Here is a 23,737-nt window from a genome sequence, read left to right as displayed (position 1 = left end):
GGGTAAGAACTTGTAGATTTGATTTGAATGGTATGCCTATAACAACACATTTGAATATATTACCGTTGGGTTCATACAATATGTTATTGGGCATGGATTGGTTGTATCTACATAGAACCAAGGTTGACTGCTATGACAAAGTTATTGGGGTTGACGACAATGGAGAACCAAGAGTCTTGTAAGGTAAGAAGAAAGCCACATCAGTTAGGATGGTGATAACTATGCAAGCAAAGCATAACCACATGAAAGGGTGTAATCTATTTGCAGTACACATTTCTAGTGATGAAGGTAAGGAGGCTGAGGATGCAGATGTGTTGAACAAGTACCCAGTGTTGCAGTAGTTTCGGGATGTATTCCTTGAGGACATTACAGAGTTTCCACCTCACAGGGAGGTAGACTTTTCGATTGAGTTAGTGCCAGGGGCAGCTCTAGCATCGAAAATACCTTACAGGATGAGCACACTTGAGTTGGTTGAGTTAAAATTGCAGCTAAAGGAAATGTTGGTTAAGGGATACATTAGGTCCAAGTGTATCACCTTGGGGCGCACCAGTCTTGTTTGTGAGGAGGAAAGACGATACCCTCTGATTATGCATTAATTACAGGTAGTTGAACAAAGTGACTATCAAGAACATGTACCCTTTGCCAAGGATTGATGACTTGTTCAAGCAGCTGAAGGGAGCAATAGCGTTCTCGAAGATTGACTCGAGATCCAAATACCATCAAGTACACATTAAAGAGGAGGACATTTACAAGACTGCGTTCAGGACCAGGTATGGGCATTATGAGTTTGTTGTTGTTCCATTTGGCTTAACTAATGCTCCAACTACATTCATTTGTTTGATGAATAGTGTGTTGCATCCATATTTGGGTAAGTTTGGTACTGTGTTCATTGATGATATACTGGTGTATTCTAAAAAGAAGGAAGAGCATGTCGAGCACTTAACAACAATATTGAGGTTGTTGAGGGAGCATCAATTATATGCTAAGCTCAACAAATGTAGCTTCTTTCAGACTAAGGTACACTACTTGGGACATGTTGTCTCCAAGGAGGGCATTGCAGTAGATCCAGAGAAGATAAGGGCCATCATGGAGTGGGTAGCTCCTAAGAGTGTGGATGAGGTGAGATCTTTCATGGGTCTGGCAGGCTATTATAGGAGGTTCATCAGGAACTTCTCGCAGATTGCTTATCCCATTACATCATTGCAGAGGAAAGGTAAGAAGTTCGAATGGACTGAAGAGTGTGAGACTAGCTTTGAGTAGCTCAAGAAGTTGCTGACACATGCACCAGTGCTACAGATTGCAAATCTGGACAAAGAATTTGTAGTATGTACAAATGCTTGTAAGAGAGGACTTGGTGGAGTCCTTATGCAGGATGGATAGGTGGTATGTTATGAGTCTCGAAAACTAAACGAGCACAAGCAGAACTACCTGACACATGATCTTGAGTTAGCAACGATTATACATGCACTGAAGATGTGGAGACACTATCTTCTTGGCAAGCGGTTTGTGCTTATGATTGATCACATTGGGTTGAGATATTTGTTCGACTAGTTGAATTTGAATGCTAGGCAGGCTAGATGGTTGGCCACGATCAACGAGTTTGACTTCGAGATCAGGTACATCAAGGGTAAAGAGAACAGGGTGGCAGATACTCTCAGCAGATGAGTACAAGTACATCACTTGGCAGCTATGAGCTCCTATGGGACAGACTTACAGGATAGGATCTTGCAGGCAGGACAACATGATGTCAGGTACATGGAGATTGTATATAGGTTGCAGTAGGGTGATGGTATAGGTACAGGTACATGTATTGGTACAAGTACGAGTGGCAGTACAAGTGCATAGGGCATGGACTATTGTCTTACGCCAGATGGATTGGTCAGGTTCTGAGACATGATATATGTGTCGGATGACAGCGAGCTCAAGAAGGTGATCTTGAGGGAGTTTCATGTGAAACCTTATTCGGGTCACCCAGGTTATCAGAAGACACTCACAAAGGTGAAGAGATATTACTATTAGCTAAACTTGAAGAAGGATGTAGCAGAGTTTGTAGCTAGATGTTTCGATTTTCAGTGAGTGAAGGCAGAGTGCAAACATCTAGGTGGACGACTACAACTGATCGATATTCCTGAGTGGAAATGGGAGGTCATTTCCATGGATTTCATCACAAGGTTGCTAAAGACAATGAAGCAGCATGATTCCATCATGGTCATTGTGGACAAGTTAACAAAGGTTGCACACTTTGTTCCAGTAAAGTCTACGTTATCAACTAGTGACGTGGCACAGGTATTCATTTGAGACATGGTTAGAGTACATGGTGTCCCAAAGAACATTGTGTCAGACAGGGACGCAAAGTCTACTTACAAGTTTTGGAAGGATTTATTTGCAGGTTTGGGTATAGAGTTGGCCTTTAGCACAATTTATCATCCGTAGACATATGGATAGACAATGAGGGTCAACAAGGTTTTAGAGGACATGTTGAGGATGTATGTGATGCATCAATAGAGGAGTTGGAAGAGTATCTCCCTTTGGTCAAGTTTGCATACAAAAATGATTATTAGGAGTCACCGAGGATGAGTCCTTTTGAAGCATTATATGGGTGGAGTTGTAACACTCCCATTAGTTGGAGTGATCCAGTTAGTAGGGTATTGATTGGACCCGATATGTTGGCAGACATGGAACAAGAGATGCAGGTGATCAAGAAGAATCTTAAGGCAACACAGGATAGGAAGAAGAGTTATGCAGACAGGAACATGTTGTTCAAGGAGTTCCAGGTTAGGGAACATGTGTACTTGTGCATCAAATTGAAGAAGATCTCCTTGCGGATTGGCTCATGTGCCAAGTTGGCACCACATTTTGTGGACCCTTCAGTATCATTGAGAGGATTGGGCTAGTAGCCTATCGACTTGCACTGCCTTTGATAGTGAAAGTACATGATGTTTTCCATGTCTCATTGCTTAAGAAGTATGTTAAAGATGTTGATCATGTGATTGACTGGTCTATATTGCAGGTGGAACCAGATGGAGAATTCCATCGAAAGCCTCAATGTATATTGTAGAAAAAGGTGCTCATGCTTTGAAACCGAGAAATCAAGCAAATGAAGCTACATGGTAGATGGTGGATCAGATACGGGCTATGTATCCTTCCTTGTTTTCCGGCTGAGGCAAAGCAGCCTTGACATGGTGGTTTGGTGATTGCTTATAGTGGTTTGGTGATTGATATGGTGGTTTAGTGATTGCTTATAGTGGTTTGGTGATTGCTTATGGTGGTTTGATGATTTCTTATGGTGGCTTGGTAGTTGCTTATGGTGGTTTGGTTATTGCTTTATGGTGGTTTAGTATTTGCTTTATGTTGGTTTAATATATGCTTTATGGTGATCGATATATGCTTTATGATGATTGATACATGCTACATGATGTTTTGATATATGCTATATGATGTTAGTATATGCTTGATATATGTTTTGGTATATGCTTGATATATGTTTTGGTATATGATTTGGCATATGTTTTGATATATATAGTTTTGATGATGTTGTTATATGTACACTCGTGTATGGATGTAAATACCGTATCGAGTTGTGTTATAAAGCTCCACTATGCAGTATGGGTGTCATGTGATTTCGTTTATGTGGTTATGTTATCATGATGTTATGATGTCATGTGGATTGGAACTCAACATGATGATCGTTGTAAATACCATAATGGGTTGTGTTATAAATCTCCACCGTGTAGTATGTTGTCATGTTGTCATGATGTTTTTTCTCTTGTGCAGATTTTTCATTGTAAATACTACATCGAGCTGTGTTATAAAGCTCCACGAGAAATATGTCTTCTTTCAGCAGGTTGCTGAGGTATATACGTGATTGAACACTGAGGATGGTGTCCCCCAAGGGGGAGGGTTCTGTAACAACCCTGGTGAAAATTCCATGTAATAAAAGACAAAAAAACAATAACCACGGATGAATGGGACACTTATTCCAAGTTGAATGTTGGGCAAAACATCCTAGGGGGTGTTCATTTGGTTGTTTATGGCTAAGGAAATTGGAAAAGGAAATGGCTAAGGCTTTGGAAAGGCAAAATGGCATTTTTGGCACATTTATATATGAAAATAATGGAAATTAGTAGAAAAAGGAAGTGAAAGGTCATAGGTTGCATGTGAGGAGGAAAATGAAGGAAAATAATGGAAAATGAAGAAAATAGAGGCGTCATCCAAAAAAAGGCTTTTGAGGATCAGTTGGGAACCTTTGGTCAGTTTAGCTTTGGATCTCTCTCATTATTCTCTCTCTCTCTCTCATACTCTTGTAATTCTATTCCTATTATGCTAGTTATATGTTCATTTTATGGCAGCAACTATGTTTGGCTCTCAGCATGTTTTTACTTGTATTTGAATGGATATTGTATCTATGACCTAATAAGTGATAAGGTAGCAAATGACATGAGGAAACAATGGTTCATGGTGATTCTCAGATAAGTAAGAGATCCCTACACTTAACTCTGTGGTTTACACCTGTAGGTTAGATGTCGATGATATGTTTGATGAAATGCCTGTCATGGCTAGTAGGGGTCTAGTTAAGGCCTTAATCAACTATTTACTTTTGCATCATTGTTTCCATGTACTTTACTTAATTCTGAGCTTTCATTCCATTCTGGGCAGTGGCCTGGGCTTTAGGCCTGAAAAAGTGGCTCAAATCTCAGAGCGTCTAGCAGAGAACTAGCAAGTTTGGACCACATTCGCTGGAAGACAGGCCTATGAGAGTGACTTTAGGTCTTTGGTCGTTCCCTTGCCCATAACATGAGAGTGACTGAGCCTTAAATTGTCAAAGACAACAGTGGGACCTAGGGACAAGCTTTTTGCATGGCTGACTTGTCTCCTGAGGGTTCTGTTGATGGTGTTGGATGGTTGAATGTGATGTCGATTCCACTTCCTTAAGGTCACCTAGGAGGTTGGATCTGATCATAGGAGCTTCTTGTCTCATGTTTACCCCAGTTGGAATGGTAACTTGGGTGGATGTGGGAGGAGGGTGTTACAAATCTCTACAAGTTAGAGATAGATTTCATCATGCATGCAACCATACTTCCAGGTGTGAGGTGGGGCGATGTAGAGCCCTAGTCCAAGAGTTGCAAAAATTTGGGCATGGTCCATTGAGGTGTTCTCCTCATGGATCATTACCTTACTACATGAGCCCACAATATTCAGTAGCAGAAGGATCAATGTCAGTTAGATATTGAGGAGTGTAGAGCAGTGTTGACAGTAGAGCAGAAGGCTCAGTAACAGAGTTAACAACAACACAATTTTCATAGTAGATAGTTGTAGACACAATTGATTCAGTTTTTTTTGGATGCTTCTGAGTTGTAGTGGTTGCAGTAACAACAATAACAATGAGAGTTAATGCTATGGTAAATTCCACAAGTGTTGGATATGGGTGGTTGAAAATCCCTTTCTTGCTAAGATGGAGTGTTGAGAAGAGTAGCAATAAAGTCTCAATTTGACTTTGCCTGGGTCAAATTGAGAAAATTTAAATTTCCACATCAACAGACAACTTGGAGGTAGTTAACTGAGATGACATGGCTCTTGTCACTTGGTAAGCTTGGTAAATTCAAGTTAGAGGACTTGGAGTTTAGTTATGCACGAGTGGTTACTAATTTGTAGCAATCTAATTAAGTTATATCCAGTTGTGTTTAGTTAAACTAGTTTTAGCTATTGATAGAACTAGTGGAAGGCCAATTGTGTAGTGGGACAATAGTCTAACTCATTTATCATCCAATTAATTGATCAATCAACCTAAAATAATTACTTCATGCAGAGAATTCGAGTTCCCCACTTGTAGTGGAGATTCCAAGGCAGTGTAACATCAACTATAGACTATTCTTTAGTGTACAAGTGTTGCATGCAACCAAATGATCAACCTTGGGAATTGCACAATCAATTGGAGGAAAATTCCTAAAAAATAGGGGCCTAACTCATCATGATTCGCGCAGGGAAAAAGGGGCTCAAACTGAGGCAAAATTTGACTAAGTATGGGTCAAAGCTTCTCAGTGAGTAGAGAGATAGGTTATTCACTTGTAGGTTGTTCTTAGATTAAGAAAGCAATTGTAATACTTCTATATTCATCTAATTAATGTAGGCAAGCTTAAGGGGTTTTTAGTAGTTTCTTTTCCCTAGACAAATCACTATGTATGTGTGGTGTTTCTTATTGCATGTTTTTCAATGTTGTTCTAAATTGTGAATTAATGTCTGCAGAGCAATAGATTTGAATTATGTCTCGTGATTTAGATTAGATATCTTGAGAAGTTAGAACTCTATCACCAAAATTCTACATGGTGTGGCTCTAAATCCCAACAAATACCAACTATAAGAGTATGACTCAAACTGGGGTGGCAGGAGGGGGAGGGATTCTCATTAATCCCGAAGGAATAATTGTTGATTGTTATGCCTGGGGCTTGGGAAAAAAGATCAACAACCAAGCGGAAGCCTATGGATTATATCTTGGCCTAAATTTAGCTCATCAAAAGGGAATTAAGGAAATGAACATTCTGGGTGATTCACTCTTGGTCATAAAACACATGTGCTCTAACTCTTCAGCCCAAAATAACAAGCTCAATCAGATACTCAAGAGAGCCCTTAGCATGCTCCCTCTCTTTGTGAAACTACAATTTTTCCACATTCTAAGAGGCCTAAATAAGGAAGCGGATACTCAAGCCAATATGGATTTCCAAATGAAAGAAGGTTATTTACCCATCCCTTGAGCCTTTGAATGAAAGTCTCAATTTTGATGATAAAATTCCTCTCCTCCAACAAGGATCCTTTCCTAAATTCGCAAAGCATGGTAACAAAGGATCTTATAATTCCTAAAGTCTCTCCCTCCCTCCCCTCATATGATATCACCCTCCCTCCCTATATACTCTTCTCTCCCCCCCCCCAGCCTCCTCATCACCATCCACATCAACACCCATCTAGCCTCCTCCTCATCCTCCCTCTCCACTCCCGCCTCCACATTATCCTCCCCTTCACCCCCCCTCTTGACCTCCCTGCCTCTAACTCATCCTACCTCTTTGTATGTTCACCCTTTCCCATCCCATCTGGCATCATTTGATTAATAACCTCCCTCATCACTCGACACGAGGCTAAAATCCTAGGGAGACAAGACCACTTGGCGTGGAGGAAATGTTAAGTGTGGGAACGCCTCAGTCCGTTCCTCGTATTTGGGTCCATAGCATGAATAATCAAGCAATCTCAATGCGAAACCCCTCAGAGAGCTGCCACATTTACTTCCCCTGGTATGGATCAGATGGTTCGCTCGAGTGAAGGTTCAAATGCTTGAGGTGAAGGTCGTTTCAGGTACCAAGGCAATCATGGAAGCTTAGTAGGAGTTTGGAGATAAGCACGCTTCCTCTCAAAGCCACACGAGGCTTCTATTCAAACCTTTCTATAAATTATTGAATAATTGTTTGAAACTTCTCAATATGCACAGGGGCTTCACTGAAAAAGCAATACCATATCATGTGCATTCATATTGGGGCATAAAAAATGAGGAAAAAATGAAATAATATATTGAGCATATAATATGGGGGTAAAGGGTTTTTATATGTTGTATAGAAATGTGTGTATTATAAGGTATTGTTTATAGAATGCATTGGCCATGCATGGGAAAAAAACAAGTGGGCTGGAGAAATAGAAGTTCGGGAGTATCTAGAGTGGGAGGAAGAAAGAAAAAACTATGGTAATATTAGGTCCACAGTAGCCTAATATTCAAACCTATGATAGTATTGACATGAAATTCATGGCAATGTTAAATTCTTAAAGTAAAAGTGACATTCTCCTTTATCTTTCATTTTCATCCTTTTACTTAAATTTTTAACATTACCATGAAATGACTCGTGATGTTTGAGAGTGGTTTCGACCTCATTAGATTTCATATGGAGAAAATAGAATTTTACATCTCGTTCAAAATCCAACAAAATTATTAGTTTTTTAGGATTTCAGGATTGGGGGGATTGCAATGTTTCCATTGGATTTTGTCATGTACTAGGGTATGGAACTTGTATTTAATCAAGAGAACCAAGCTCTTTATGTATTTTGATGTTAGTGACATTGGTTGTCAATCTCATCTATCATTACCCTACTAAAAATGTACATGTCACTCAAACAAACTCTTGAATTTACATGCTACTTTTTTTGTATCTTATGTTAATGCTCAGAGGGTGATATTAATGACAAGGATCGCAAGACAGACAACAATTTTGATGATATGTAGGTATTCGTTGTATCATGATTTTTTTGGATGTTAGAGGTAATCTAGACCTTATTTGTTGCTGTATTTTTCGTTGAGGGATGGAGTGCACTCAATGTTATTTTGGTTATGTGCACCCTTACATACTATATAAATGAGAACTTGTAATTTGTGGACCTATGGTTGTTGGAGATTATAACTACTATATGAATAACGTTATGTGGTTTAATCTATGTTTTTTTTTTTCTTTTTCTTTTTTTCAATCACAAAGTCATCATTCTACATGCTTTTGTTGACATATATGCATCAAAATAGATAAAAATATATATTATATAAAATTCACTCCCAACCTGGGATCTTTTGAAAATGTCAATCCTTGCTCTTGCTTCCAGTCCCACTTCTCGCTTCTACTCGCGCTTCTTGTTTCCACTGCAGCTCCTAAGTAGCCTTGCTCCAAAACAAACATGCATCACATTACTAAGACCTTTATGATCTATGTCTAATGTGTGTGTTAAGATTTTTACCCGTTTCTCAGCTAGTCATCCTCTCAATGATGGGGCAATAGAGAAGACAATAGATATGTTAGCTTCACCCTTTCCTTACATTAGAGATGAGCAAGTTGAATGAAAGTGAAGGAAACAATGATACTAACTATTGCTTGGTAGAGGGCACATGCATTCCACAAGATATAGTGAAATAAACTATTTTTTGGAAGAGGGTGCCTCCATGCTAAGGGCACACATGTCACACCTTCAGTTAATTCCAATTTAGATGTTGTTTCAAATTTACAATTTCAGTTTTGGATAGAGAAATTCATTGTACTTTCTCTCCTCTTCATATTCTATAAGCGAGATGAAAGGTGCACCATTGTGTTGGTTATCGAGGTTTTGTTTTGAACTATTGTAGTGTATCTTTTTCAGTATTCAATAGAAGATAGATGCAATTGAGAGTTCAAATCTATGTATTTTCCATTCAAATTTTCCACAGTATGCATTTGTAAATTAGCCAACTTATATCTACCTCTTTTTTATTGAGACTTTCAAGTTTTCAGCTACCTAGTATTTAGGCTATTCTTTCTAGGTGTAGACTCTGCTTACCATTGTTAATGAAAATGAAGGGATATAAATATAAAGGGGTATAAAAAATGTATACCTTACAATATCTAGTGAAAGTAAGGGATTTTTAAATTGGGAAGGTGTATTGGGTTCGTATTGGTAGGAGGTTAAATAAAGTGGTTTTTAGAGGTATTTTCCAATATGTAGTCAAATTAAGGGTATTTCTTAGTATGCCACGAACGCACGTGCTATGTTAGTGGTTCATTGAGTGAAGCTCCTGTAGCAATATGAAGGCGTACGACTCAGTCCAATGGGTCATAGGAGATATGATTCTTTGGTAGAGTTTGGGTTGTTAGTGAATGATCTTGGTAGTTGGGGGAACCTCATTCCCCCAGTCTGGTGAGAGTCATTTGCTTGTAATTTTGGTCATGAAGGGTGAGCGAAACTGGAAAGGGAATACAATTGAGCCCCACTGTGAAAGGTCCTTCTTCTACTTGAACACTATGGGTTTCGTTTGGTTTTCGTTCCCTCCGCATCAATTGGCTCATTGGGAAAGGTATCAAAGTCTCACTGTCAATTGTCTCTCTGAGTTAGTTATCTCTTTGCATCATTTTTTTTCTTTACGTCATGGAAGCTGGCTCTTGGGGATGCCGCCGCCAGCACCTGGGCAGGTTGGCTGGCCGTACTAAAATTAAGTGGGAAAAGTTCCCTACTCTGGCCTCTTTCTCCCCGCTTGCCCATGGATCTTGTGAAAGGGAACACTCTAAATTGTGAGTGGGTATGGCCAAATTACAAAAGATTCTTCAGCAACAGAGAACAGAGACATGCGAAATGCAGGAGATGAATGTCGAGAAGAGCAAAAAAAATCGGCAGATGGAGGACGAAGTCGATGCACTGAGAAGCAAGATTGAAGATCTCCAAATTCAGATGGTTATGCAAAACTCCCAGCCAGCAGAAGAAACCACTGGATTCGACCTCAACCGTCCAACCAACCTAGAGGATTAATCTGCTTAACATGTTTGTTTAAAATGTAGAATTTGAAATGTATTATGTTATTATGGCAATAATGTAATGTCTACACTAGTAAATTTGTAGGTGCTCAGTCACTTTTTGTAATTTTGAAAGAAAAATGGTCTTGGATAGTCAGTTTGCAACTTGTGAATCCTATCAATGGCAATGTAATTGAATTGTAACTCTCCCATTCTTTTTTCCATGACCGAGCGCAGATTAATACATATTCAATACTCTTTCCTGTGAAAAAAAAGTATGACTCAAAAAAGTGCCATGTTCAAGGGTGACATACAATTGCCTTGATACAACACAGAACAAAAATGCTTCCCCCCTTCCCTTCTTGTATAGTGGATCCCCTTCATAGTTTAGCAAGCACAAAAGAGAAGAAAAGTGAGCTTAATAGGTGTATCTCCTATTAGAGTCTAGATTTGCCTCAGGCTGAAAAGGCAAGGTTCTAGGTCCACACCAAACCACACTCAGCCTTGTAGCTAGCCCTACGAGGATAGGAGAGGGCTCCCTCTGGGTCAATCTCAGCGAAGTATAATCGATGGGGCTTGAGATGACTGATTTAACAACTGATCTTAGGCTAGGTATGAAGTGCAAGGATTTGTTTTGAGTTTTTGAGGGTTTTTGTTGGAAAAAGGAACAGGCAAATTTTGGGTCCGGGGATGAGGCCAGATTTTCGCAGAGTTCCGGTTGGGGCAAGGTAGGCAGTAGTTTTGATGCTTGAAATTAAATGAATGGATAGAAAAGACTGCTGAGGAGCTGAAGAGGGCGTGAAGGTATCAAGAGTCCTCCTCAAACTGAAGAAAACATTGAGAATTAAACAAAACTACAGGCAGAGCACAACAAACTCATGGATTCTACCTTTGTCACTTAACTTGTTTAATTCAGAAGCAAAGAGAAGGGAAATGGCATACATAAAACATCAATGAACTTACAATTACATGAAGAAACACACCATCAAAACACAGAGCCACAAGGATCCCAACAAGTGCTGCAAAACCCTGGTCTTTCCTTTGCCAAAATTGCAGAAATGAAATGTACAATAGAGTGCCAAGCAATCCCAAGTATCCAACCCTGAAAATGACTAAGAAATTACATGATATAGACAAGCCTAACTCCTTCCCATGCCTCTAGGGGTCGAGCTCATCATTCTAGGAGCTGTTTGAACCAATTCTAAACAAGGAACTGAAATCTAGGCAATCAAACAACTTACCCCTATATGCTAGGAAACTGATTCATTCATTTAATTTTCACTTTTTAGTGAATGAATCCTCTAGAACAAGTAAAAATGTGCCAATATTACATCATGGTTATCAAATTACATCATGAAAGATCAAGAGTAACATCAAAAAGCAAAACTGGTCAAAACTGGGCGAATTTCTGAGCTGAACAGTGAAAAATAGGCAAAAATCCTCTATGCGCCGCGCCTGATTTTCTATGCGTTGTGCCACTTTGGAGCTGAATTTGAGGCCCTTCCTGAAGTCCAAATTGAGCCCAAGATAGCTTGTTGGAAAGCCCTGCCTGTCTACTTTCCAACCCAAGTGGAATTTCTAAATTTGGATGTCATTTGCCCCTCCAAAACCTCAATCTCCCAAGACTGCTTCTTGTGTGTCAAAATAGGGGCAGTGAGGTCATTTTTTGAGTGTTTTTGGCCTCTTGAGGACTCAAAACTTGCCCAAATTTCTTGGCCATGCACAAGCAACCATAATTTATCATGAAAAATCCAGAAATGCAAAGTTTTTTGGATTTGGAGCCCTCTAGCAAAAGCGAGCGCCACGTGGCACGACGCATAGGGAGACAAAACCTGTTTTTTAGTGCAAAAAAATTTCAAAATGCCAAAAATTGCTCCAAATTTCTTGAAATTTGGACTGGACCTTCTCTATCATGTGTCATGATGGGCTAAAGAGGCTTCAGCCAATATATAGAGACGATCATGTTCCTTTTGCCTCTTTTGCTTCCTTATTGCCTTCTTTAATTTTGCCTTTAGATTCCTTATTCGTGCCTTACAAACCTTGTTCCGTGCCATGTAGTGGAAAGCCATGTGTCTCAGCAATGCTCTATCCCTATCGGCCTTGTCCAGCAGTCCCTCTAAGTGGATGTTGACTCTTTCGAGCCAAGACTCCCGATCATCGTTAATCTCTTGCTCCAATGAAGTGAATTCAATCCACCTCCTTTAGGCAGCTTGACGATTCTCCTTGATGTTTTGTAATTCCATAATCACCTGCTGATCTTCAAGCTGCTTATTCCTTTGCTCCAAGTATTTTATATTCCACTTAGCCCTCTCCAAATCGAGGGACAAGGCTTTGATTTCTGTCTGCTGCTCCTGGATGATATCTTTAAGGTTGGCACTTTGTGGGCCCATATCTGTATCGTCATCCTGAATGAGAATGAAGTTGGTCTCTCGTTCACCTGAAGGCCCCTCATCCTACATTGGCCTCTTGCCTTTGTCCTGTACCTGTGGTGCTGATGTCGGAAGCGAGGCCCCTTCCACACTGGGTGGAGATAACACTCGCTTAGCTGCCGCAAACAACTGCCTGGTACCCTTCTGATAAGTAATGAAAACTGGTATAGTAGCAGTGTGTGGATCATGGCCTTCATGCTGATGAGAAGGTCCACCTGTCTCATGCCCAGCCTCTGAAGGCCCCTGTGAAGCTCTGAAGAAATCACGGGAGATGAAATCATCCCAAGTGATGCCCTGTAATCCAAGCTGATGAACCACCACAATCTTGATGAGAGCAAAATGATAAACACTGTTAAGTTGCTGCTGAGGGGTTTTGTGCTGCACAAGGGTGGTCATCCTCTCTATGTTCCGGCATATGAAATAAGGAATGTTCATCATCCGTACCCAGGTGAAATGCATGAGCAACCTGATGTGATAAGCATATAAACGAGAGAACCGTCCCTCACAACTGAAATACTTCATGATTAATTTCATTAGTGGAGCATATTCATCTTTAAGATATCAGAATGGAAACACTCTTTTGAGCTGCCTCAAGAAACCGGGTTTAATATATGGCTCATAATGCTGCTGGTCAATCTTCTGCCTCTTGTTCCATGGTTCTCCAATGTTTGGTATGCCGGTCGCTACTGAGATAGATTCTGGTGTAAGTGTGAAGGTGACACCAGGAAAAGTAACCTGATCTCCATGTAAATGCAGTACAAACAGATGAGCCAACTCATTATGAAATTGAACATTAGCAACCTTCTCACAAAACTCATAACATGACTGATGCTGAAAACAGGAGATGGCTAGAGGTGAGGCGTGTAATTCAGTAAGGGTGGTTGGTTCTTCTGTGATATGTCTACCACCCTTATGAGGTCTCCGGGGTGCATGTTCCTCCATGGGTGAGTCACTTTGGGTCTCCACTTCATAATCGGATGAATGCTCGGATGCCATAACTGCTGATAGACAAATTGGTTTGAAGGAACAGGTGCTGATGTATGAAACTGCTTTGGACTGCCTTTTGGTGATGTACTTGAGCTCTGGCACCAAGGGAAAAATAGTGAAACAAGGGACTGCAAAGGGAGGGGAAAACAGTGAGGGATTAGGGACTGTTGGGATAAAATCAGTTAGGGAAATATGGGAGAGTTTGGGAATTTATGTATAGGGTTAGGAATTTTTGTATAGGGTTAGGGTTTGAAGTTTTGGGTTTGGGAATTTGGGAAAGGGAATTTGGGAGAAGTAATTAATGAGCTTAGGGGGATAGGGAAACTTAGGAAATGATGAAAACAAGGGACCAATGGGATGAGGGAGTGAATTTGGTGACAAAACAATGATTTTGAAACCCTAACAGCAAGTTTCCTTGAGGCAATTTAAGAGGTAGGGTTTGATATTTTTGTTTTAACCATTATCATCCATAAACCACCATAGCCTATCACAAAATTGGATGAAACACCAAGATGGAGGCTCTACCTGGCAAATCCGTGCGAGTTCTTGGCGATTTGGAGGAATTGTGAGCAGTTTCGGGCCTTTAAGTGTATGCGCCGCGCAAAATGCCCAATGCGCCGCGCCTTCCCAGTGTGCCGTGCCCGTGTAAAAATGAACTGCGTGTTTGCTCCCAGTGCGCCGCGCCTTCTGCCCAGTGCGCCGCGCGCACTCTAAACACAGTCTTGGCTTTGAAAATTACAGTTTCGCCCTCTCACCACTAAACTTGGACTTTCATTGATCTCTTGGATGCAAATGACATTGATACACATAGAAATATCTTTATAAAGTCATTTGATTTGTAAAGACCCATTTTTGTAATGTTTTAGCTTTTGGCACTTTTTCACTCTAATACAAACCTTATTCTTTTGTTTCCTCTTTGATTATCTGACTTGAATGATGAATCTTTTGGTTGTTTTTGCAGGGATAGTGGCATGTCTTGACAAAGGAAGACAAGGGCTGCGCCTGGAGAATTCAACAACTGAATTTTTTTTGAAAATTACATGGCAATTTATTACAAAATGAAATGACGAATTTTCTTCAAAACAGAGTTTTGAAGAAAAGTCATAGTCCAGCAATATGACAATGAAAATATTTGAAATGAAAACTTATTAAGAACCTCCCTCATGGGTCTGCTGGCATTGTTGGACATTGTTGAAGACCAAATCAACTAACCCTAGACCTAGTGACTGAAATGACTCTTGCTGATCAGGAGACTAAAACAGGACTGTAAGTGACTTTAAAACTTGATTTTGATGAACAGACCTGAGCCAGCAGGGCAAGGCATGAGGGGTAATGAATGACAAGACCCTTCCATCAGATTATGGCATGCCCCTAGCGGAATGCAACTGAGTGAATCGAGCGAGACACCTAAAAATGAAATGCAATAAGAGAAATGATCTCTGATGGAGGGCTGAACAGACTGACTCTAACATTGGCTCCAATGGGGATGGTAGATCCTTGGAGGTGCCAAGAACTACAGATCTCTGGGAAAGAGAGAAAGTGCCTTCGTCCATTGGGCCATGGAGTCCATTATTTCGAGAAATCCACACAAGACTCTTGACTAAATCTATTTACTGAAACTTGACTCAAACTGACTCAATTTTGAACTTAAAATGAATCAAAAAATGACTTGACAAACTCAAACCAAAGCTGAAATCATCCTTCAGAATTATAGCCTTCACTCCGAGCCCCAAACTGAAGAAAATATCACAGCACACATTTGCAATGAAACTGAAATAAAATGGTATTTACAGTGACAATGTAAACAATAGAAACAACTCATAAATGATACCGCTTGAGCAACCGACCATTGACCGGCCCTCCTAGACAATCTTCCCCGTTCATCTCCTTTAGAAGAATGGCATTATGACCTCAATATGCTGCAATCTTAAAGGGACATTTCTAGAGATTTTCAAACTTACCGTGCTTGCCCTTTTCCTCATTCCTTGCATCCCACTTCAACACCACATCATCCAACTGAAATTTGTCTGCCTTTGCTTTTCTGTCATAAATTTTCTTAATTCTCTCCTGCAATTTGAACGTGTTTTGAAAAACTTCTTCCCGTGTCTACTGCAAATGGATCATTTGATTTAGTCTTCTCTGCATTGGATCATCTTCACTACCAGCCTCCTGAAGAAGTTTGACTACCGGAGCTGCAAGAGAGGTAGGAAACACTGTATCAACTCCATAAACTAGCTCAAAGGGGGACATACCAATGGATTTCTTCTGACTCACTCGATCTACCCAAAGTGCATGGACCAACTTCTTATGCCAACTCTTCTTGTTTATTTCCAACACCTTTTTAATGATGTTAACCAAAGATTTGTTGGAAGACTCCGCCAATCCATTGCCTTGTGGATGATAAGCAGTTGAGTGCCCCAAAGTAATGTGATATTTATGACAAAACTCAACCATCCTTTTTGATTTGAAAGCTGCTGCGTTATCAGTGATTAACTTATTCGGGCAACCAAAACGAGACAAAATATTATTCTCAAGGAATGAAATTATTACCGCATCCGTAGCTTGTCTAGTGGGAATTGCTTTTATCCATTTCGTGAAATAATCTATTGCCGTGAGGATCCATCTATGCTGACCTGAAGAAGCAGGATGAATTTCACCAATGAAATCCAACCCCCACTGCTGAAAAGGGGTACTCACCTCAATGGGCTTAAGCGGCAAAGGCTGTAATTTCTACCTTCCTTCAAAAATTTGATAGTTATGACAGCTCTTGACAGTCTTGAACACATCAGCAAACAATGTCGGCCAATAGTATCCGGCTCTTAGAATTTTATTTGCCATTGTTTTCCAAAAAAGGTGACCGCCACAATCTCCTTTATGGAAATCTTCCATGACCTGCTTCGCTTCTTCTTCCACCAAACAATTCAACAAAACACCACCGGGATCTTTCCAATAAAGTGCAGAATTCAAAATACAAAACTTAGCAGCCTTTAACTTAAGAGTTCTAGCTTTGTTTCTAGCCATACCAGGTGGCGGGGACAAATTCTGAAGCACATATATGATATCTGAATACCACGGAGAAAGAACAAAGATTTCAGATACCTGAATTGACGGACCTTCCTCATTTTCATCGGACATAGTAGCAATCAGATTTATGTCTAAGACATGCAGATTTGATTCAGCCATTAACTTTCTGAATCCTTGCCCTTTAACAAGCTTTGTGGGCTTTATCTCCACATCATACTCCACCAAAGCTACAATCCACTTGCCTCGTCTTCCTTCTGGATCTGTTTGTACCAAAATATCTTTGACAGTAGTGTTAGGAACATAAGCCAAAATATGGGAATGCAGAATATATACGCGAAAATATTTCAATGCTTTCACAAGTGCGAGGGCTTGCTTTTCAATGATGTTGTACTTTAAAGCAACATCTCTTATAGTTCGGCTGAAGAAAGCAATTGGTCTTTCGTGCTCATCTTTTTTCTGCATTAATACAGCTGCCATAGTATGCTCCGAAGCAAATGAAAACAATATAAAATCCTGAGTGTAATCCGGGCTGATTAGAACCGGAGCTGAAGAAAGAGCCAATTTTACTAGATTGAAAGATTTTACAGCCTCTTCGGTCCACTTCACTTGGCTGTCCTTCTTAAGCATGTTTGTAATCTCTCTTAGGTGTTCAGCAAGATTAGGCACAAAGCGGCGTAAAAAATTCATCTTACCATTAAAAGATTGAATCTCCTTCTTGTTCCGGGGAAGGTCAATTTGCTGAATCGCTTCTACACGTGCTGGATCAATACGAATGCCATCTTTTGAGATAATGTGTCCAAGTAGTTTGCCCTCATCCATGGCAAACAAGCTCTTCTTCGGATTCAATGACACACCATATTTTCTGCACTTTTGAAAGACAATTTTCAAATGATACATGTGTTCTTCATCTGAATTAGAAAACACCGTCAAATCATCAAGGTACACAACCAAGAAGACATCCTTCTCATTTGCGAAAGCCATATCCATTGCTCGCTGAAATGTGGCACCTGCGTTCTTCAAACCGAAAGGCATTTTAGCGTAATGAAAAGTCCCCCACAGAGTGGTGAATGCTGTTTTGTCTCGGTCGTCTTCATGGACTAAAATTTGGTTATATCCAGAATAACCATCGAGTAGTGACATACGAGATGCTCCAACTACTCGCTGAAGTATGTGATCCATTTTTGGCAGCGGATAATTATCCTTCAATGAAACTTTATTGAGATTCCTAAAATCAATGCACAAACGAATCTCACCTGTCTTCTTTCGTACGGGCACCAAATTAGAGATCCAATCAGAAAATCTGATGGGAACGATGATTCCTAATTTGTACAACCTGTTTACCTCCTTCTCAATTGATGGCAACAATTTTGGATTAAGCCTTCTTAACTTCTGTCTGAAAGGTTTCTGATTAGGCTTAATAGGAATAGTGTGCTGAATTATACTGGTATCATATGTCTTCAAGTCGGAATAGTCCCAAGAAAACACATCAGCAAAGGATGACAACAAACTGATATATTTGGCCTTTACCTTTTGTGGCAATGCTTTGGACAGCTTTACCATCTTCGGATGTTCAGCTGTTCCAATATTCACCTCTTCAACTCCCTTCTCTGTTGGTTGCAATGTTGGTTTGCGGGCTACATCATCGTGATCAAAGAGTTCTTCTAAAGGTATCAAGCCTTTAGGAATAACATTATCCTTGAGCTGCAACACTTCCATTTGATTGATCTGCACATCATCTTTACCATCATCATGTTCTACATCAATTGAGGTATCTTTGAACTTACCTTTGTTTTGCAGAAAATCATCAATCTCCTCGTCATCTTGGAAAACTTGCCAATATCTCTGATTGTCTGAGACAGTCGGACGATGTTTCACATGGATTTCGAATTTATTACTTGAGTTCATAGGAATCTTCAAATTACTCGTTGCCTTAGCAAGTGCATCTGCAATACTATTTTGAATACGAGGCACACACGTCAAGGTATAATCTGAAAACAACTTCAAGATGTCTAGAACAGCATTCCGGTATGCCCGCATCCGAGGATGCTTTGCTTGATATTCGCCTTTGACTTGCTTAATCACCAATTCGGAGTTGCCATATACAACAATCCTCTTAGCATTCAACTTTCTTAGAATTTTTAGGCCAACAATCAAAGCTTCGTACTCAGCCTCATTGTTTGAGCAATCAAAAGCAAGCTTGTAAGAACATACCTGCACATTACTAGGCACTTTGTTCGGAGCAGAAAAAGGACTGCGTACCCAAATACCAATTCCAACACCATCATTTCCCACTGCTCCATCGAAATCCATGGTCCACAGACCATCTTCCTCTTCTTCTAAGTGCTGAAACTCTGTTTGCTGTATTTTTTCTGCTTGCTGTCCATTATCTTTTTCTGATCGCTGAATGATATTGTTCTATTCTTGTCTTTCTTTCTTCAAAACTTCTCTGAAATTTTCTGCTATTTCTGAAATATCATCTGCTACAACTAACTGACTATCAATATCATTGAAACTATCTGAATACAAAACAAAAGACTCTAAATCTGTATGTACATAATTAATTGGATGATTAATTGGTTTCTCCTTGCTTGTAATCATGTATTTCATTTTTTGTTCCCGATAAAGTTTTCTCATTTGGCCAAACACAGGAATTGTTGCATAGGAGAAATCTAGTTGTAATGTCCCTTGCAATTTTTCTCCCCAAGACCTGGAAAGAAGCATACCAAACCTGGGAGGAATGTCTGCCACCACAACATCCATCAAGACATTCTTCGTTGGAATCTGATCCAAACTTACAACCAAGTCTTTAATGAGCCCAATACATCTCACCCTGCTAGAATCAAATGAATAAAGATCATGGTATTTCCTAGTGATGTCCAAACCCAACTTCTCCATGATAGCTTTTGGCATAAGATTGTGGGAAGCGCCGGAGTCAAACATAGCATTATGCAACACAAACTCATGCAATCTTAGACTGATATAAAAAGGAGGCACATCACTGTCTGGAGATTCACCATTTAATGCTGGTCCAAAAATCAGTTCAGGTTGATCATCTTCCACACTCACCATATCAGACATTGGGTCAAAATTCAAAATTTTGGAGACTTGACCTCTATAACTGCTGTTCCTCATTAATTCAGTCAAGGGAATGGATACCTTCAATTTAGAAATTTCATTTTCTAAACTAAAAGCAGAAGTATTTTCTACCTCTTTGGTTGGAACATCTTTCTTTTCAGCTTTATCTTTTGATACAATTGGCTGATTTACTCTTTCATTTGCTGGTGGAGACTTGCTAGGAGTAGGATCAGCAATTTCTTTTCCTTTATTTGGTACAACAGGTGGCTCATTCTTAGATGTTGGAACTTCCTTTCTCTTCTAGATTGGATTGATGGGGACATTTCTGTTTCTAAGTGAATACTGACGTTGTTGGGTGAACAAAGCATGCATATAACCTCTCTGATACTCATCCGAATCCTTTTCAAGAGCTGTGTCATTTGCCAAAATAAAATCTGCATCCTTTTGTACAGCTGAACTTTCTGCATACTCATCATCTTCAGTGATAAAGGTGGGCATATCATCAGGAGTAAAGAAGTGATTTTCTTCTCCTACCACATTGTCTTCATCATCAGATTCGGGACCAACAAAATTCTGCTGAAGAGGGGTCTTTACTTGCTGTTGTTGTGATGCTGGTTCTTGTGCTCGCTGCTCACGCTGTTTGATCCTGAATTGAGGTTGCTGCTGGCCACGGAAATTAGGATTCTGAATCTGCGGTTCAGGCTTATCAAGTGTTAACCTTTCAATCATCTTCTCTACCTTGCAGAGCACTTGATCTGAGGTAGAAGCTTCTTCCTTTATTGAGACTCTCTTCTCGGCTTTCAATCTAGCTCTCTTGTCATTCAAATTTGCCTCGACACTAATGGCAATTTTTTGCATTTCTTCTAAGGTAGTTGGATCTCTCTCTCTTAATTGATAAGCCATGTCCGGATCAAAACCATCCGGGAACTTAAGCAAAGCTGACTTTCTAGATGGCCTTAAATCATCAGGAATTGCATTATAAACCGCATTGAATCTAATACAGTAGTCTTGCACGGACTCACCAGCATTCCGCTTGATCTTGGTATATTCAGAAGTGATTTGAAGAGGATCTTTCTTTACTTCCCAATGATCCAAGAACTATCTTTGAAGCTCTTCTAATGTGGGAATACTTCTAGCTGCCAAAGCTCTGAACCATTTTCTTACCTCACCGCCGAAAGTCTGCACGAATAATCTCATGGTCACGTTTTCTGCATCAATCTCATGAAGATCGAAGAAATCCGTCATTCTGTCCACATGTTGCTGAGTTGTGGTACCATGAGGAGTGCCATCAAACAAAGGAATTTTACTCTGATAATCTGCGGGCATGTCATCCAAAACTTGAGGCAGCGCGAGAGGTGCAAAACGAGTAGCCATTGCTCTTGGTGGATTTGCAATCGGTCTTGGTGAAGTTGGGGGAGTGGGTGCAGCTGATGTGTGAGGTGTATGAGGAGGTGAAACAATCTTGGGTATTTTAGGAGTAGAAGGAGTAGACAGAGGCGAAACGACTGCAGATTTTTGATCAGAAATAGTAGGCTGCGGGGGAAGGGTAGGAATGAAAGGAGGTTCAGTGGGAATGATACTCATAATAGGTTCCTTTTTTGTGAGTTATATAGCAAGGCCATAAAATAGATAAAAATACGTTGTGTCCTTCTCATTGTTTAACTGACTTTGAGAATGGAGAAGAGATTTCTTATCAAATTTCATCTTAACTAACAAGTAGGAAAGAATAGAAAGAACTCATCATTTTCAAGTAGGTTTAAAAAGTGTGAAAAAATTGCAAAAGAAGCCTGGTTTATAGGTTGTTTTGTCTTATTTGATCAATCAACCTCTGAACTGGATCATTCACATCCTTTTCCCCCTTTAAATCATCATTGCACAAAGCCTTATGCACTCATTCTCGAGAGTTTCTGCCCTAAAATGCATCATCTGAGTCAGTTTTAGGACCAATGCTCCCTAGATTCTTGCTGGACTGTGTTCACCTTCAGGTTTCTCCACTATGGCTTGCGTTGATCACCTACAAGTTGCTCCCCTTTTCACCTATGTTGGTTCTAGAAATTAGGGAAAAAGAGAGAGAATACTGACGCCTCCATTTCCAGAAGCTTCCAGGATATGTTGTAACCATTTACCTTAGATAAAAATTCTAAATCCTTTCCTATCCTACTTCGGAGTTTCCATCCGTTATCCTTGGATATCATCCTCCCATCAAGAGTGGATCTCAATCCTAACATTGGTAAAAGGATAAGAACTCCCAACTTACCTCACTCGATATATTTAAAACCTTCCATATGCAAGGGGTTGGCTTTGGAGAGTGATTCTACCCTTATGATGTTGTAGTGAGAGGTTTCATTTCATGCATTTAGGGTGATTGGAGGTGCGCTTTGTGACAAAGAAGGAAAAATCAACAACTTGGAGGAGCTCTTCTACAAGATCAACACCTATTTATGGTTGTAACTCACTCTATTTATATCAATATAAAGAGTTCTTTGTTTTCTATGTGTGATGTCATCATTTCATGTATTTCAATACCATGTTGATATGTTGAATAAAGTATATAGGTGATGCTACATAGATCTCGTAGTTTCTTGGCTTGTGTTGTCTGGTTGTGCAGGTTCCAATTTTGGCAGTTGGAGCTAGGATTGGAGCATTCAAGCCCAAGAAGGAGCGAAACATACGAAAAATTCCAAGTAGGTTTCATCCCTTCATCTACTTACTTTAAGGAAAACATTGGGTCCTTTGTCTTTCTGTTGTTCTAGGTCAGTCCACCAGACCTAGGGGAGATATTTCTATCCGTAGTCATAAATCCTGCATAACAAATTGGTGACTCCACTAGGGAATGATGTATTCCCTTGGTGGTTTCTTTGTCCATTGCCCTTGAATTACCTCTTCTTCAGACCTTTACTGTCTTACTCAGTAATAAATAGACTTAGGAAGAACTTTCATTAAGTTTTACTTGCATTTTTTGTGTCATAACTTGACTTTCCTTGATCATTAGAAACTGTGGTCTAGAGAAAGTGCATTGCAGTGCACCCTATCCTTCATTGCACTTGCGTTGTAGTGCACCCCGGCCCTTTCAACACTTGTTATGATCTCGACTTGATGTAAAAAATTGCCTTTTTATGATTTTATCTTTGATTAAATTTATTTTGGTTAGTCCTCCTGGTGTCCATGAGTGTGTCTTGGTCTCTCATAAGCCTCCATTTGGTTTGATTTTGTTTTTGAGTGCCTTTGATAAGAATTTGTTTATATTTTTCTTTGTTCTTGTCATTAGGTCATTAGCAAACCGAATTGTTTAGTCATTGAGTGCTTGACAAAATTGGTGTTTTAGTCACTGTTCTAAATAGTTTTCTTTTATCAATGATTAGACAAATATCTTAGTTTTCATTTAAAAATTAAGCAGAATCGAAAAGAAAAATCTTATGCATCATGCATTGCATATAGGGATTTGATTCTGATTGGAAAAGTGAAGTTGTAGAGATTGATTGTTGCATCACTTATTTGTTGCATTGTTGATTGATTTCTTCTTCCCCTACTTAGTTAGGCCTTTCATTGTTAAAAAGAAAATCAAAAGAGTTTTTTTTGTCATATTAGTTGCATCATAGGTGTGTTTAAGTGACATTGAGTTTTGAGCCTTGAAATAAAAACCTAATTCAAGATAAACTTTAAAATTCATCTCAATTAACTGGAGGAGCATTTGAAACTTAATGACACACATAGAGGTCTAGGCTAGAGATGTGTTCCGACGTCTTTAAACATAGGAGTTGTCGTTTTTTTCCAGTGTGTCATCTCGGGGGTGAAATCTCGTTCCACGTATATGAGTGTATAAGATCATTCTCCACGTACCTTTGGGTATACTGGACGATGCTCCATGCACATAAAGTATATGGGAACACTCTAATCGAATGGTTACACATTAGACAACACTACTACAGACTGCACTCCCACGTA

The sequence above is a fragment of the Pinus tabuliformis genome, chromosome 3_2 (assembly GCF_031772625.1).
Source record: "Pinus tabuliformis cultivar Carrire ecotype Pingquan chromosome 3_2, CPIR1, whole genome shotgun sequence".
In the NCBI taxonomy this organism is placed as follows: domain Eukaryota; kingdom Viridiplantae; phylum Streptophyta; class Pinopsida; order Pinales; family Pinaceae; genus Pinus; species Pinus tabuliformis.
The sequence above is the reverse complement of the archived record's forward strand: the minus strand, read 5'-3'. Positions refer to the sequence as shown.